This window comes from Dasypus novemcinctus, chromosome 11 (genome assembly GCF_030445035.2).
Source record: "Dasypus novemcinctus isolate mDasNov1 chromosome 11, mDasNov1.1.hap2, whole genome shotgun sequence".
NCBI lineage: Eukaryota > Metazoa > Chordata > Mammalia > Cingulata > Dasypodidae > Dasypus > Dasypus novemcinctus.
The window spans coordinates 23,745,591-23,757,678 of record NC_080683.1 but is presented as its reverse complement, the minus strand read 5'-3'; the positions used below and the strand labels follow the sequence as shown (position 1 = coordinate 23,757,678).

Genomic DNA, 12,088 nt, shown 5'->3' with positions numbered 1-12,088 from the left:
GAAAAAGATGGACGTGTGACACCACAAATAGGGAATCATACTATTTTTCCCCACAGAAATGATAGTTCAGGTTGTCAGAGTGCAATTAAAAGTGAGCTCTAGAAGAGAAAGAGAAAATCTTTATGAACCAGCGTGAGTTTAGAAAGAACAAATCATGCCATGTGCTATCATCTCCTTTATTATAGATTTACTAGACTGAGTATTGGAGACATAATGTGTTTCCAAAGACAATTCACAAATTTCTCATTGACTCTGCCATCTGGGTGGCTGATGCCATGCTAATTGAAGGCTATCCTACCTGTAGATGAAGGGCATTGGCTTTGGAGTGAGACTGACATAAACAACTCCCAGATCTGCTGCTGATTCTCCTGGACTCCCGGAAAATTACTTAACCTGTCCAAATCTCAATTTTCTCACATGTAATATGTAAATGGAAATAACGTGGGGGTGGTCATGAAGATTAAATGAGTATAATATATGTAAAATGTTTAGCATGGCATCTAGCATAAACCACTCAGTATGCTTTATCTACAGTTATCTCAGATATGTAGCTATTTGAACAATTTCTCTGAAAGGGGCTGATTAATTCCTGAAAACCAATTTGAATCCATAGCTTCAATGGTTTGTCACAGCACTTTGTCCTTCATTTTATTCTTTCTAACATTAAAAAAAATAGGCGAGAAGCGGATTTGGCTCAACTGATAGAGCGTCCACCTACCATATGGGAGGCCCAGAGTTCAAACCCAAGGAGTGCTGTGCCACACAGGGTTTCACCTGCTTAGGGGAGCCCGATGTGCAAGGAGTATGCCCTGCAAGGAGAGCCACCCCACACACAAAAAATCACAGCTGTTCAGGAGTGGCATCGTACACACAGAGAGCTGACACAGCAAGATGATGCAACAAAAAGAGACACAGATTCCTGGTGCTGCTGACAAAAATGCAAGCGGGGGTGGGGTGGGGGTGGGGGTTATATGGAGACCTTATATTTTTTGAATGTAACATCTAAAAAAAAAAGAAGGGAAAAAATGCAAACAGACACAGAAGAATACATTGAATGGTCACAGAGAGCAGACAATGCAGGGGAAGGGGAGAGAAATAAAATAAAATAAATTTAAAAAAATTGGCAACTTGGATAAAGAAATGGAAGAAATGTTTATTATTTTTCAGTGTTAAATATTGGAGCGGATAGTCAATACATTGGATTACAGGATAGAGATACAAAAATATTTTGATAAGATAACATTCTGGAACAGATCTCAAAAGGTATAATTTAAGAAAGATAAAATTGAAAAATAAACATGAGAATGAAGGAGGGCCCATAGATTGGCAGAAGAAAACTGCAAAAAATTTACAGTTTTCCACTGTTTAGGGTCATTGTGATTTCTAGAGCATGGTAATAGCATCAGCATCATGCCCAAATAACTTGTGGAATCCCAGCTTGCTTTGGTAAGATTATGTGCTCAGGGCCAGAGAAGTTGTTTATACCACAGTTCTCTGTTGGTCAAACTACATAAGAGGCATTGTATCCAACTGGAGTGGCCTGCTTTGTGTTACTGATGTGATGGCTGTCTTCCCTTATTTGAGGATGTGCTTGGAAATAAGAGAGAAGACTGAGGAAAAAGTTGGCATTTTTAGGACTTGGAGTTGTCCTGGGTGATACTGCAGGGACAGTTACTGGACATTGTGTGTCCTTCCATGGCCCACTGGCTGGCCTGGGGGAGAGTGTAAACTATAATGTGGACCATTGACCATGTGGTGCAGCAGTGCTCAGAGATGTATTCACCAAGTGCAATGAATGTCCCATGATGATGGAGGAGGTTGTTATGGGAGGAGTGGGGTGAGGGGGTGGGGGGTATATGGGGATCTCATATCTTTTTAATGTAACATTAAAAAAAAAGAACATACTGTGCCTCCCCAGTATAGGAGTCCGGAAAACAAAAAAGAAGGTTGACATTTGCTTATTCCCTTTTGTATTTCCAGCAAATAGTAAAGTGGCTAGCCCAAATGTGCTCAAAACATTCTAGGTTAAATAATTCTCTTTTGCTCTAAAGATACAGGATAAAGGTCAATAGAGAGATGTTTTAACTCAGTGTGAGCAAAATTTTTTTTCCTAAAACTTTGATGTGCTGGTCAAGGTTAGCTTTAATTTTGGTGCAGGATGAAAGCACAGCCTGTATGACCTTTGTCAGGGATGGGATAAGTCTGGACAAGAGTTCTGTTACAGTACTGAGGTATTGTGATTTTACTCCAGGTGCTCAATTTGATATTGCACCGTGAGTTCAGTGGATTCATCATTATAATGGCATGGCATTGGGAAGTGGATGTGGTTTAAGCGATAGGGTTTCCACCTACCATATGGGATGACCCGGATTCTGTCCCTGGGGCTTCCTGGTAAAAAAGAAGAAGAGAAAATGTGCCTGTGTGGCGAGCAGTGGCCGTGTGGTGAGCTGAGTGCCCATGTGGTGAGCCAGTGCCCACACAAGTGAGTCGTGCAGCAAGATGATGACGTAACAAAAAGAGAGATGACGGGAAGAGTCAAGGTGAAGCACAGCAGAAACCAGGAACTGAGGTGGCACAGCTGACAGGGAACCTTTCTCCACATCAGAGATCCCCAAGATGAATCCCGGTGGGTCCTGGAGGAGAGGGACGAGAAGGGAGGACCAGTGGCGAGGTAGATATGGAGGATCATGCAGCGAATGGATACAGACAATAAAGGCAGCAAGGAGACGTCTTTGCGGAGAGTCGCCGTGGTTTCCTGCTCCAACAGTGCTTGTACCGAACCCAGCGCTCGCCCCTGTCAGCCAGCCACCCCCAGCTGCTTGCCACCGTCTGTCCAGTGTGGCGCAGCCACCGCTTCTCAACAACCACCTCCCTGTCGCAGGTGCGCCAGAACTACAACCAGGACTTGGAGGCCGCCGTCAACCACCAGATCAGCCTGGAGCTCTACGTCTCTTACGTCCACCTGTCGATGTCTTACTACTTTGACTGTGATGATGTGGCTTTGAAGAACTTTGCCAAATATTTTCTTCACCAGTCTCATGAGGAGAGGGAACATGCTGAAAAACTAATGACGCTGCAGAACCAACAAGGTGGCCAAATCTTCCTTCAGGCTGTCGAGAAACTAGAACAAAATGACTGGGAGAGCGGATTGAATGCATGGAGTGTGCATTACACTTGGACAAAAGGGTGAATCTGTCACTACCGGAACTGCACAAGCTGGCTACTGACAAAAACGACCCCCACTTGTGTGACTTCACTGAGACCCATTACCTGAATGAGCAGGTGAAGTCCATCAAAGAACTGGGTGACTACGTAACCAACCCGTGCAAGATGGGGGCCTGGATTCTGGCTTGGCAGAGTATCTCTTTGACAAGCATGCTCTGGGAAGCAGTGATGGTGAGAGCTAAACCTTATGTCGGCTTCCCCAGAGCCACGGGGTAGTGTATGTGTGTTGAGTTTACCTTTTCTATAAGTTGTATCAACGTCTACCAAGTTCTTTCATTGGTACCATTCCTTCAAATAAAGTTATTTGGTACCCCCCAAAAATTTAATAATAATAAAGGTAGCAGGGCAGGGGAAGGGGAGGGGAAGGGGAGAAAATAAATAAATCTTAAAAAAAAATAAAGGTGTGGCATTGAAAGATATATGTGGAAGATCCCATTATTTCTGCATCTGTGTAAGTATTATCTGTTTGGGAAATGGTATGTTTTCTGAGTCCATGTTTCCACGTAATGCATACATTATCTGATTTCTATTAGTAGAAGCAACATTATCGGAATTATACTCAATATACTTATTGGTCTGTCAGTCTCTGATTGTTTTGCTTCTGTTATTATCACCTTTCCCCCCATCTATAATAGGATTTGTGTGGGTGGCTTTATAGAATGAAGAAAGAAAATGTGTTTATTTAGGGTATGGATAAAGGGCCTTTTAGGCCTTCATCTGCAAATGTTTTTGAGAGACATCTGTTTGATCCCTAAAAGAAATAAATCCTTTGTGGAAGATTTATCGAATGATGACATTCAAAGCCAGACTCCCTTTTAGAAAGTTTCAAAAACCTTTGAATGATTTACATCAGTACACAACTAATAGAGAAACAATCCTTACCAAATTTCTTTAATGGCAGAGGAATGTGAAGATTCTTTATAAAAATTTCACTAATATTTATAAAGAAATTATGAAGCATGATCTTTTCCTGCTGGATTATAAAATATTTTATTAGCCCCAACATCACAAAATAAATGAAGAGTGAAACATATTTGAAAACCCAACTAAATAATGGCAGTCAGGTTTTAATCATATCTTTTACCATTTTTTTCTTGAAAATTTCAGTCAATATGGAGTGTTCATGAAATATGGAGTGTTCAGCATGAAAATTATCTGTAAGTTTACAGGGAGTTGAAATTGGAACTTGAGTTAGATTGTATTTACAGCTTCTGAAGCCATCTGATGCTTTTATGAGGCCCAAACTTTAAATAAATATTTATCAAGGGCCTAATTTCTGCACTGCATTATGCAGCTATAAAAATAAATCAGAAAAGGAAATTGTTCAGAAGGAGTTGACTGTCTTAGTAACAGAAATGAAACATTATGGAATGAGAAGTGTTTGTGACTTTGACTATGAAACTGCATTGAGTGATATTTTACTTTCTAAATTAAATCCTAAGTAGCTTATCATATTCTATGTAGTGCTTAAATGCCCTGGTTCTGACCAATTTTGCTTTGAAGTTTGTTGTTTTAAATAAAAGTCATAATTAGTGATTAGTCAATTAAATGCAAATGTGTATATGTATGTGTGTGTGTTGGGGGGTGTCTATTTGGTTCATATAAAGGCCGAGATTCTAGAGTTCACGCTTCTTTACAGAAGAAGCTTCCATATTTTGCCAGCAGTGATTTCTCCCATAATATTTCACCCGGGTGTTTCCAGGTCTTTATTTGTGCCCTCACTAGTCGAAACCTATCTCAAGAGCCACTTCACTTACCACCTTCTTAGCTTTTTAACCCTTGACCCAAGGAAAGCAAAGACTGCTGGGTTATGAACCAAAGAGGGGGTTGGCCTTGGCTTGACCCTCAAGGTATTATCTGGCCTAGGCTGGTCTTTTTACCTCCCTGGGTCTCAGAATTTGGGAACAGTTTTCAGTGACCCAGTGTCCAGTGAAGCTCTGCTAAGTGCTCCTTCTGTGGCAGTACAACTCAGGGGTAGAGCTGGATCAAGCAACAGTTAGTTACTAGGTGATGCTGGAAAAGTTCTTTCCCAGGACTTAAATCTTTATCTTGCAGAAACTCTTGTGGTTTTCACAAGTTTGTAATGTTCAACTGATCATGGTTTATTCTTAAAGTGGTGTCTTGGGGCAACATCTCTTTCTTATCAATGACCTTGATGTTATTTTTGAAAATACTTTTAATTTTAATTATGCAGGCTGTACCAGGCAGTGAGAAACACACTTTCAGAGACTTTGAGGACATTGTCCCCAAAGTGACCTTTTATCCAGGGACTGGAAAGAAAAAAAATGACTTTGTCTAAAGAGAAAGACCATATGTAGGCATCTGTCCAAGTCACACTGGATCCAAAGGAAAGAAGCATACCAGCGCTAGCCTTTTGATACCAGGGTGTTTTACATCTTTTCTCCCAATACTGTTTGGTGAATTATTGTTTCTAACTAGCATTTAGTTTATTCTTCAACAGAAGATGGAAGCCTTTTCTTCTGGAGCAATTATTCTGAAAACAAACTCTAGTACCACTGACTTACATTTGAGATAAAATGCAGTTGTTCCTGTCTGAAATGGTCACATTATGACATTTCAATTAAGTTAGCAATTTGTGGGTTTAACTGGGCAGAAGGTCTCAAAGTATCACCATCATTAATTCTGCCCTTCACTCCCACATTTACTTTCTTTAGACTGATTAACTTCTACTTGTTTTGATAACTACGAATAATAATGCTTTAATTACTTTTATAGGCTCATCTACTCTTATAATCTCTTCTGTGTGATTTGCAGCATAGCTTTCTTCTCTCTAGTAAGTTATTATAAACTAATAGCCACCACCTATTGAGACATCTCCATGTCCCATGACCTGTGCTAAGAAAATTAAATCCTTTATCTTAATTGAAGTTTCACATGGTCTTTATGAAAAAGGCATTATTTCTCCAGTTCTTCAGATAAGGAAACCAAGGCCAACTTTCTCCAGTTGTTATGGAGCTGGTAAATGACAGCAATGGAATTTGAGCTGAACTCTGTCTGACGTCATGGCTGCTCCCTTGGCTTTACAACCATGCCAGGGGTGTTCATCGAAGCCAGGAGTCAGCTGCTCTCTGACTTCCAGAGTTTGGAAAGTGGTTTGGATAGGGGCACACTGAAAGGTCATGTAGTTGGGACAGAAAAAATAAAGGAGAAGAATAAAAGGAAGAGGGAAGCAGAATGTGGCTCAAGTGATTGGGCTTCTGTCTACCATATGGGAGGTCCAGGGTTTGATTCCCAGGGCCTCCTGGTGAAGGCAAGTTGGCCTGGGTGGAGAGCTGGTGCAGCAAGATGACACAGCAAAAGGAGACACAGAGGAGATACAATAAGAGACACAACAGACCAGGGAGCTGAGGTGGTACAAGAGATTGAGCACCTCTCTCCCACTCTGGAAGTTCCCAAGATCAGTTCCCAGTGCTGCCTAAAGAGAAGACAAGCAGACACAGAAAACGCACAGCAAATGGACACAGAGAGCAAATAACAGGGGGATAAATAAATAAGTCTTAAAAAAAAAGAGAATAAAAGGAAGAGAAGGTGACTGGATAAAGAAATTCAGGGAACGGACAGAAAGGGAAGAAAAGAGATAGTGTGTCATGGCCTGTTGACTTTCTGTCTAGGCAGTCGTCTTCATTGGGGGTGATCTTGACCCTCAAAAGGCATTTGGCAAAAACAAGACATTATTTATTTGTTGCAACTGTGAGGGGTGTGTGGATGCCACTGTCATCTAGTGGGTTGAAGTCAAGAATGCTGCTCCACATCCAATAATGCATAGGACAGCTTCCACAACAAAGAATTATCAAGTCCAAAATGTCAATGACACCAATGTCAAGAAATCCTAGTCCAGGGTTGCTCTAACTTCCTCTAGCCAGCACCAACCATCAGGATAGGACATTTGCGAAGAAATTTGTAATTTCCTAAGTGATCTTAAATCATAATACTCAAACAAGACTAGGGGACACAAGAATATGAGAGAAGCCATAGAAATGTTAATCTCTCTATTTCCCCTGCAACATTTGAGAGAAAGAAATTCTATAACAGAGTTTTAGAGTGATACATTATATATTTTTCAAGATGCAAGTCATCTAAATCCAATCAATTCTAAGGAAGCAGAACTGGGTTGAACAATCAGAAGCCTGAGTTAGAATGGGAAGGAAATCAGAGACCATTATGTCAGGCCCCTCATTTTGCAAAGGAGGGAGAGAGCACCCAGAGAGATGAAGTGACTTATCCAAGGCTTCACAGTAGATGGGTTGGGGGCAAAACCCAATTTTTCTATCTTCTCTGAGTTATTAACCTCCCCCAAAACTTTGAGTCTTCAATTTACTACTTCCACCATCAGAGACGAACTTCAGCATCGTTTCTCTTTAATTCTTCAAGATTTTTGGTAAAAAGTACATCAGATTTCAAGTACACATCCTGACACATACATACACGTTAAAATTTAAAGATTTTCTTAAATTTGTTTTTTTCTGAGAAAATTATAATAAAGAAGTCCATTTGCTTGAACAAGATTATAATTTTTCCATAATAGCAGTTTATGAACTTTTAGAATGCACAGTAATGGATTAAACCACAAATAATTTGCTTGTCTCTTCATTTAATTAAGTTTTCAAATGCGTCCGATTCCTCCTTGGTGGACATGAATGACCTATGCATTAATATACAAACTTTTATTAGGCACCTATTACCTGTAATGAGCACTGCAGGTAATGATAATGTTGGCAAACACTTACTAGATGCTTCTCTGTGTCAGGCAGCAGCCAAGTGCATGTATTGCATGTGTTAACTCATGTGTTGCACTGGTCCCTGCAGGATTTAGAGATGAGCAGAAATCAAGGATAGATTGCTTTGTGAATTTGTTTTTAAATTTCCCTAAATGGGAAGTGGACTTGGCCTAATGGATAGGGCGTCCGTCTACCACATGGGAGGTCCCCAGTTCAAACCCTGGGCCTCCTTGACCCGTGTAGAGCTGGCCCACGTGCAGTACTGATGCACGTAAAGAGTGCCCTGACAAGCAGGGGTGTCTCCCCCGCGTAGGGGAGCCCCACATGCAAGGAGTGCACCCCGTAAGGAGAGCCGTCCAGTGCGAAAGAAAGTGCAGCCTGCCCAGGAATGGCATTGCACACACGGAGAGCTGACAGCAAGATGATGCAACAAAAAGAAACACAGATTCCTGTGCAGCTGACAACAACAGCAGTGGACAAAGAAGAACACGCAGCAAATGGACACAGAGAAGAGACAACAACGGGGTGGGGGGAGGGGCAGAGAAATAAAAAAATAAAAATAAAAAGCTTTTTTAAAAAAATAAATTTCCCTAAGCAAAGCATATGGGTTGAAATCCACCTATATATGTAAATGCTTGACACAGTCTAGATGGGAAATGGATAGGAAGGGAAAGCCAGTATTAGTCAAAGTGTGATTTTAGAGAGGCTTTCTAGGGGAAGGTAAAGTTATAGCACAAGCCTAAAGTTAGCAGAGGAGAGGAATAAAACACAGAGGCACAGAAGTAACAGGTGCCAGGAATGGGTGAGAGGATAAATAGAACTCCTCCTAACTGCAATTGAGAAACCATTTTGATGATGTTGGAATATATGCTTGACTGACTGATTTATTTCCTAAATTATATTAGAAGCTGGAGTTCTAAAATTCATCAGATGATTCAGGATGTATCGAGGCCAACTTGACTCACAGGAACATGGGGCCTGAAGCCTGCATGTGTGCTAGACGGGGCGCCAGCCTGGCCCAGATGTGGAAATGACTGCTACTCCTCCATCCAGGGAGATGCTAGGGAGGCAGTGTCCCCCTCCAAAGTGCATGTAGTAGTTTGTTTCTTCAGGCAGGTAACAGCCTCCTTCGGTGGGAGGAAAGAAAGAAAAGCATTATTGAGTTTCCTTGGTGATCAGAAATATGCGCAGAATAATGGAGTAATTGGCTTGTGAATGTGGCCAGATCTTTTTTGGTTCATTCAATTATGTATAGAATGAGGCAATGAATAATGTAGCAACAATAATAACCCTTTGGTTTAATAACACTGTTTAATTACTTTAAATAATATTTTAGAGGAAATGTAACAAAATCTTAAGGTCTAGACATGAAATTTCATTATGCAGTTCATTACAAATGTGTTAAAAATATATTTTAGTGATTTACCAGAATACTTTTGGGGGAGCTCCATCTAGGTGAGTCCATACAGGGGAGGCCTGTTATGCAGGGGAAATGGGAAGGGGGACAGGGTTATGGGTCTATCCCGAATCCAGACAGAGAGTGAGAGGTGTCACCTGGTCACCTTGGTTTACAGTTTATGTAGTTTGGGAGTAGACCGCTTGAGCTATTTTTGCTCCCTGTGCTCTTTTAAAAGCCAGCCTGGATCTATTTTCACTTACTGACTTATGTTCATTTTAACATCTTCAATTATTTCCCCCAATGGGTCTCATTTACCCCATTTGCTGGATCATTAGTCATATAATTTTTTTTTTTTTTTTTTTTTTTAGGAGATACTGAGGATTGTGCCCAGGACCTCATACATGGGAAACTGGCACTCAACCACTGAGCTACATCTGCTCCACAAGGAGAGGTGGTTTTATCATTTGTTTGTTTGTCTGTTTTTTGGAGGTACTGGGAATTGAGCCTGGGACCTTGTACATGGGTAGCAGGCGCTCAATCATTTGAACTACATCCATTCCCCTACTCATATACTTAAAAAAAAAAGATTTATTTATTTATTTCTCCTCCCCTTCCCTCTGTTGTCTGCTCTCTGTGTCCATTAGCTGTGTGTTCTTCTGTGTCTGCTTGTATTCTCATTAAGCAGCTCTGGGAACTGATCCTGGGACCTTCTGCAGTGGGAGAGAGGCGATCATTCTCTTGCACAATCTCAGCTCCCTGTTCTGCTACGTCTCTTATTGTCTCTCCTCTGTGTCTCTTTTTGTTGTGTCATCTTGCTGCGCCAGCTCTCTGTGCAGCTGGCACTCCTGTGCAGGGCAGCACTCCTGTATGGGGTGGCACTCCACATGGGCCAGCTTTGCCTTCACCAGGAGGCCCTGGGTATCGAACCTTGGACTTCCTGTACAGTAGACGGGAGCCCAACTGCTTGAGCCACATCCATTTTCCCTCATATACTTCTTTTAAAAAATTAATTTCTTGAAGTATATCACTCATACATAAACATACATAAACAATCAGTGTATAATAATAGTTGTGAATTTACAAAACAAACATATACAACATCATACAGGACTCTCACAACTCACCCTACCACAAATAACTTGCACTGTTGTTAAACCTTTTAAACTAATGATTAAAGAGCATTGTCAAAATATTACTACTAACTAAAGTATTTTTCCCCCAACCAACCCTGTTATTATTATCTTTATATCATTTATATAGGAACATACATAAACAATAAGTGAATAGTAAAAGTTGTGAACTTACAAAGCAAACACGCATAACATCATACAGGGATCCCATACATCAACCCTCCACCAACACCTTGCATTTTTGTGAGACATCTGTTACAAATTATAAAAGAATATTGTCAAAATCTTATTATTAATTATAGTCCTTACCTTACATTTGGTGTGCTTTTCCCCCAACCTACTCTATTATTATTTTTAAAATATATTTTTATGACAGAAGTTGCAAACTTATAAAACAATCATGCACTTGTGCAGAATTCCCAAACGATACCCGCCCATCAACACACCAACTGTGGTGGAACATTTGCTACAGATAAGATAATATTATCTGATTGTTACTATGTCCATAGTGTACATTTGGCTCACATTTTCCATACTGCCTCATTATCAACACAGTACATCTTTTGCGTAGATGCAAGAATATTATATTATTACTACTAACCACAGTCCATAGGTCACTCCAGCTGTATTTTTCCCATGCTTCTCCACATTCCCATCACCCTGCAGCAGTGACGTACATTTGCTCCAGCTAACAAAAGGCACTCTTGCATCTGTACCATCGACCACAATTCTCATCCACCTCTTGGTTTACTGTGCTATTCAGTTCCTAGATTATTCTCTAGCCTTCTGACAATTGACATGTACGTACCTAGGCACCATTTTCAGCCACATCCCCGTTTATAAACTAGCTGTTACTCACTATGTGTTACAATCCAGTCTGTCTATTTCCACAAGTTTACAGTAAAGCTATTTAAAACTTCTACATACATTAAATATCAGTAGTCCATCTCAGTCCTTCTCATCTCCTTTAAGAATCCACCACCTACCACTAGCTCTTGAAGATATTTTCCTACAATTTCTTCTAGAAGTTTTATGATTCTTGCTTTTATTTTTAGGTTTTTGATCCATTTTGAGTTAACTTTTGGATAAGGTGTGAGATAGGAGTCCTCTTTCCTTCTTTTGGCTATGGATATCCAATTCTTTCAGCACGATTTGTTGAATGGGCTGTTCTGCCTGAGCTGTGTGGATTTGATAGGCTAGTCAAAAATCATTTGACCATACATTTGAGGGTCTGTTCCTGAACCATCAATTTGGTTCCATTGGACTCTGTGTCTGTCTGTATGCCAGTACCATGCTGTTTTTAGCACTATAGCTAAGTAATATGATTCAAAGTCTGGAGATGAGGGTTTGCTTTTCCTTTTTATGATGTTTCTGGCTATTCAGGACTCCTTATCCTTCCAAATAATTTTGATAGCGTGTTTTCAACTTCTTTTTTTTTTAATGCTGGTGAAGTGTTTATGAGGATTGCATTGAATCTGTATATCAATTTGAGTAGAATTGACATCTTAATGATATTTAGTCTTCCAATCCATGAGCGTGGAATAGTCTTCCAGTTATTTAGGCCTTTTTTTAAAATGTTACATTAAAAAATATGA

General features: G+C 40.4%; 1 pseudogene; it reads left to right on the top strand.

Annotated features, from left to right (window-relative positions):
• The first annotated feature begins 2,158 nt into the window (after nt 1-2,158).
• LOC101446010 (ferritin heavy chain pseudogene) lies at nt 2,159-3,407 on the top strand (annotated as a pseudogene).
• Nucleotides 3,408-12,088: the final 8,681 nt, after the last annotated feature.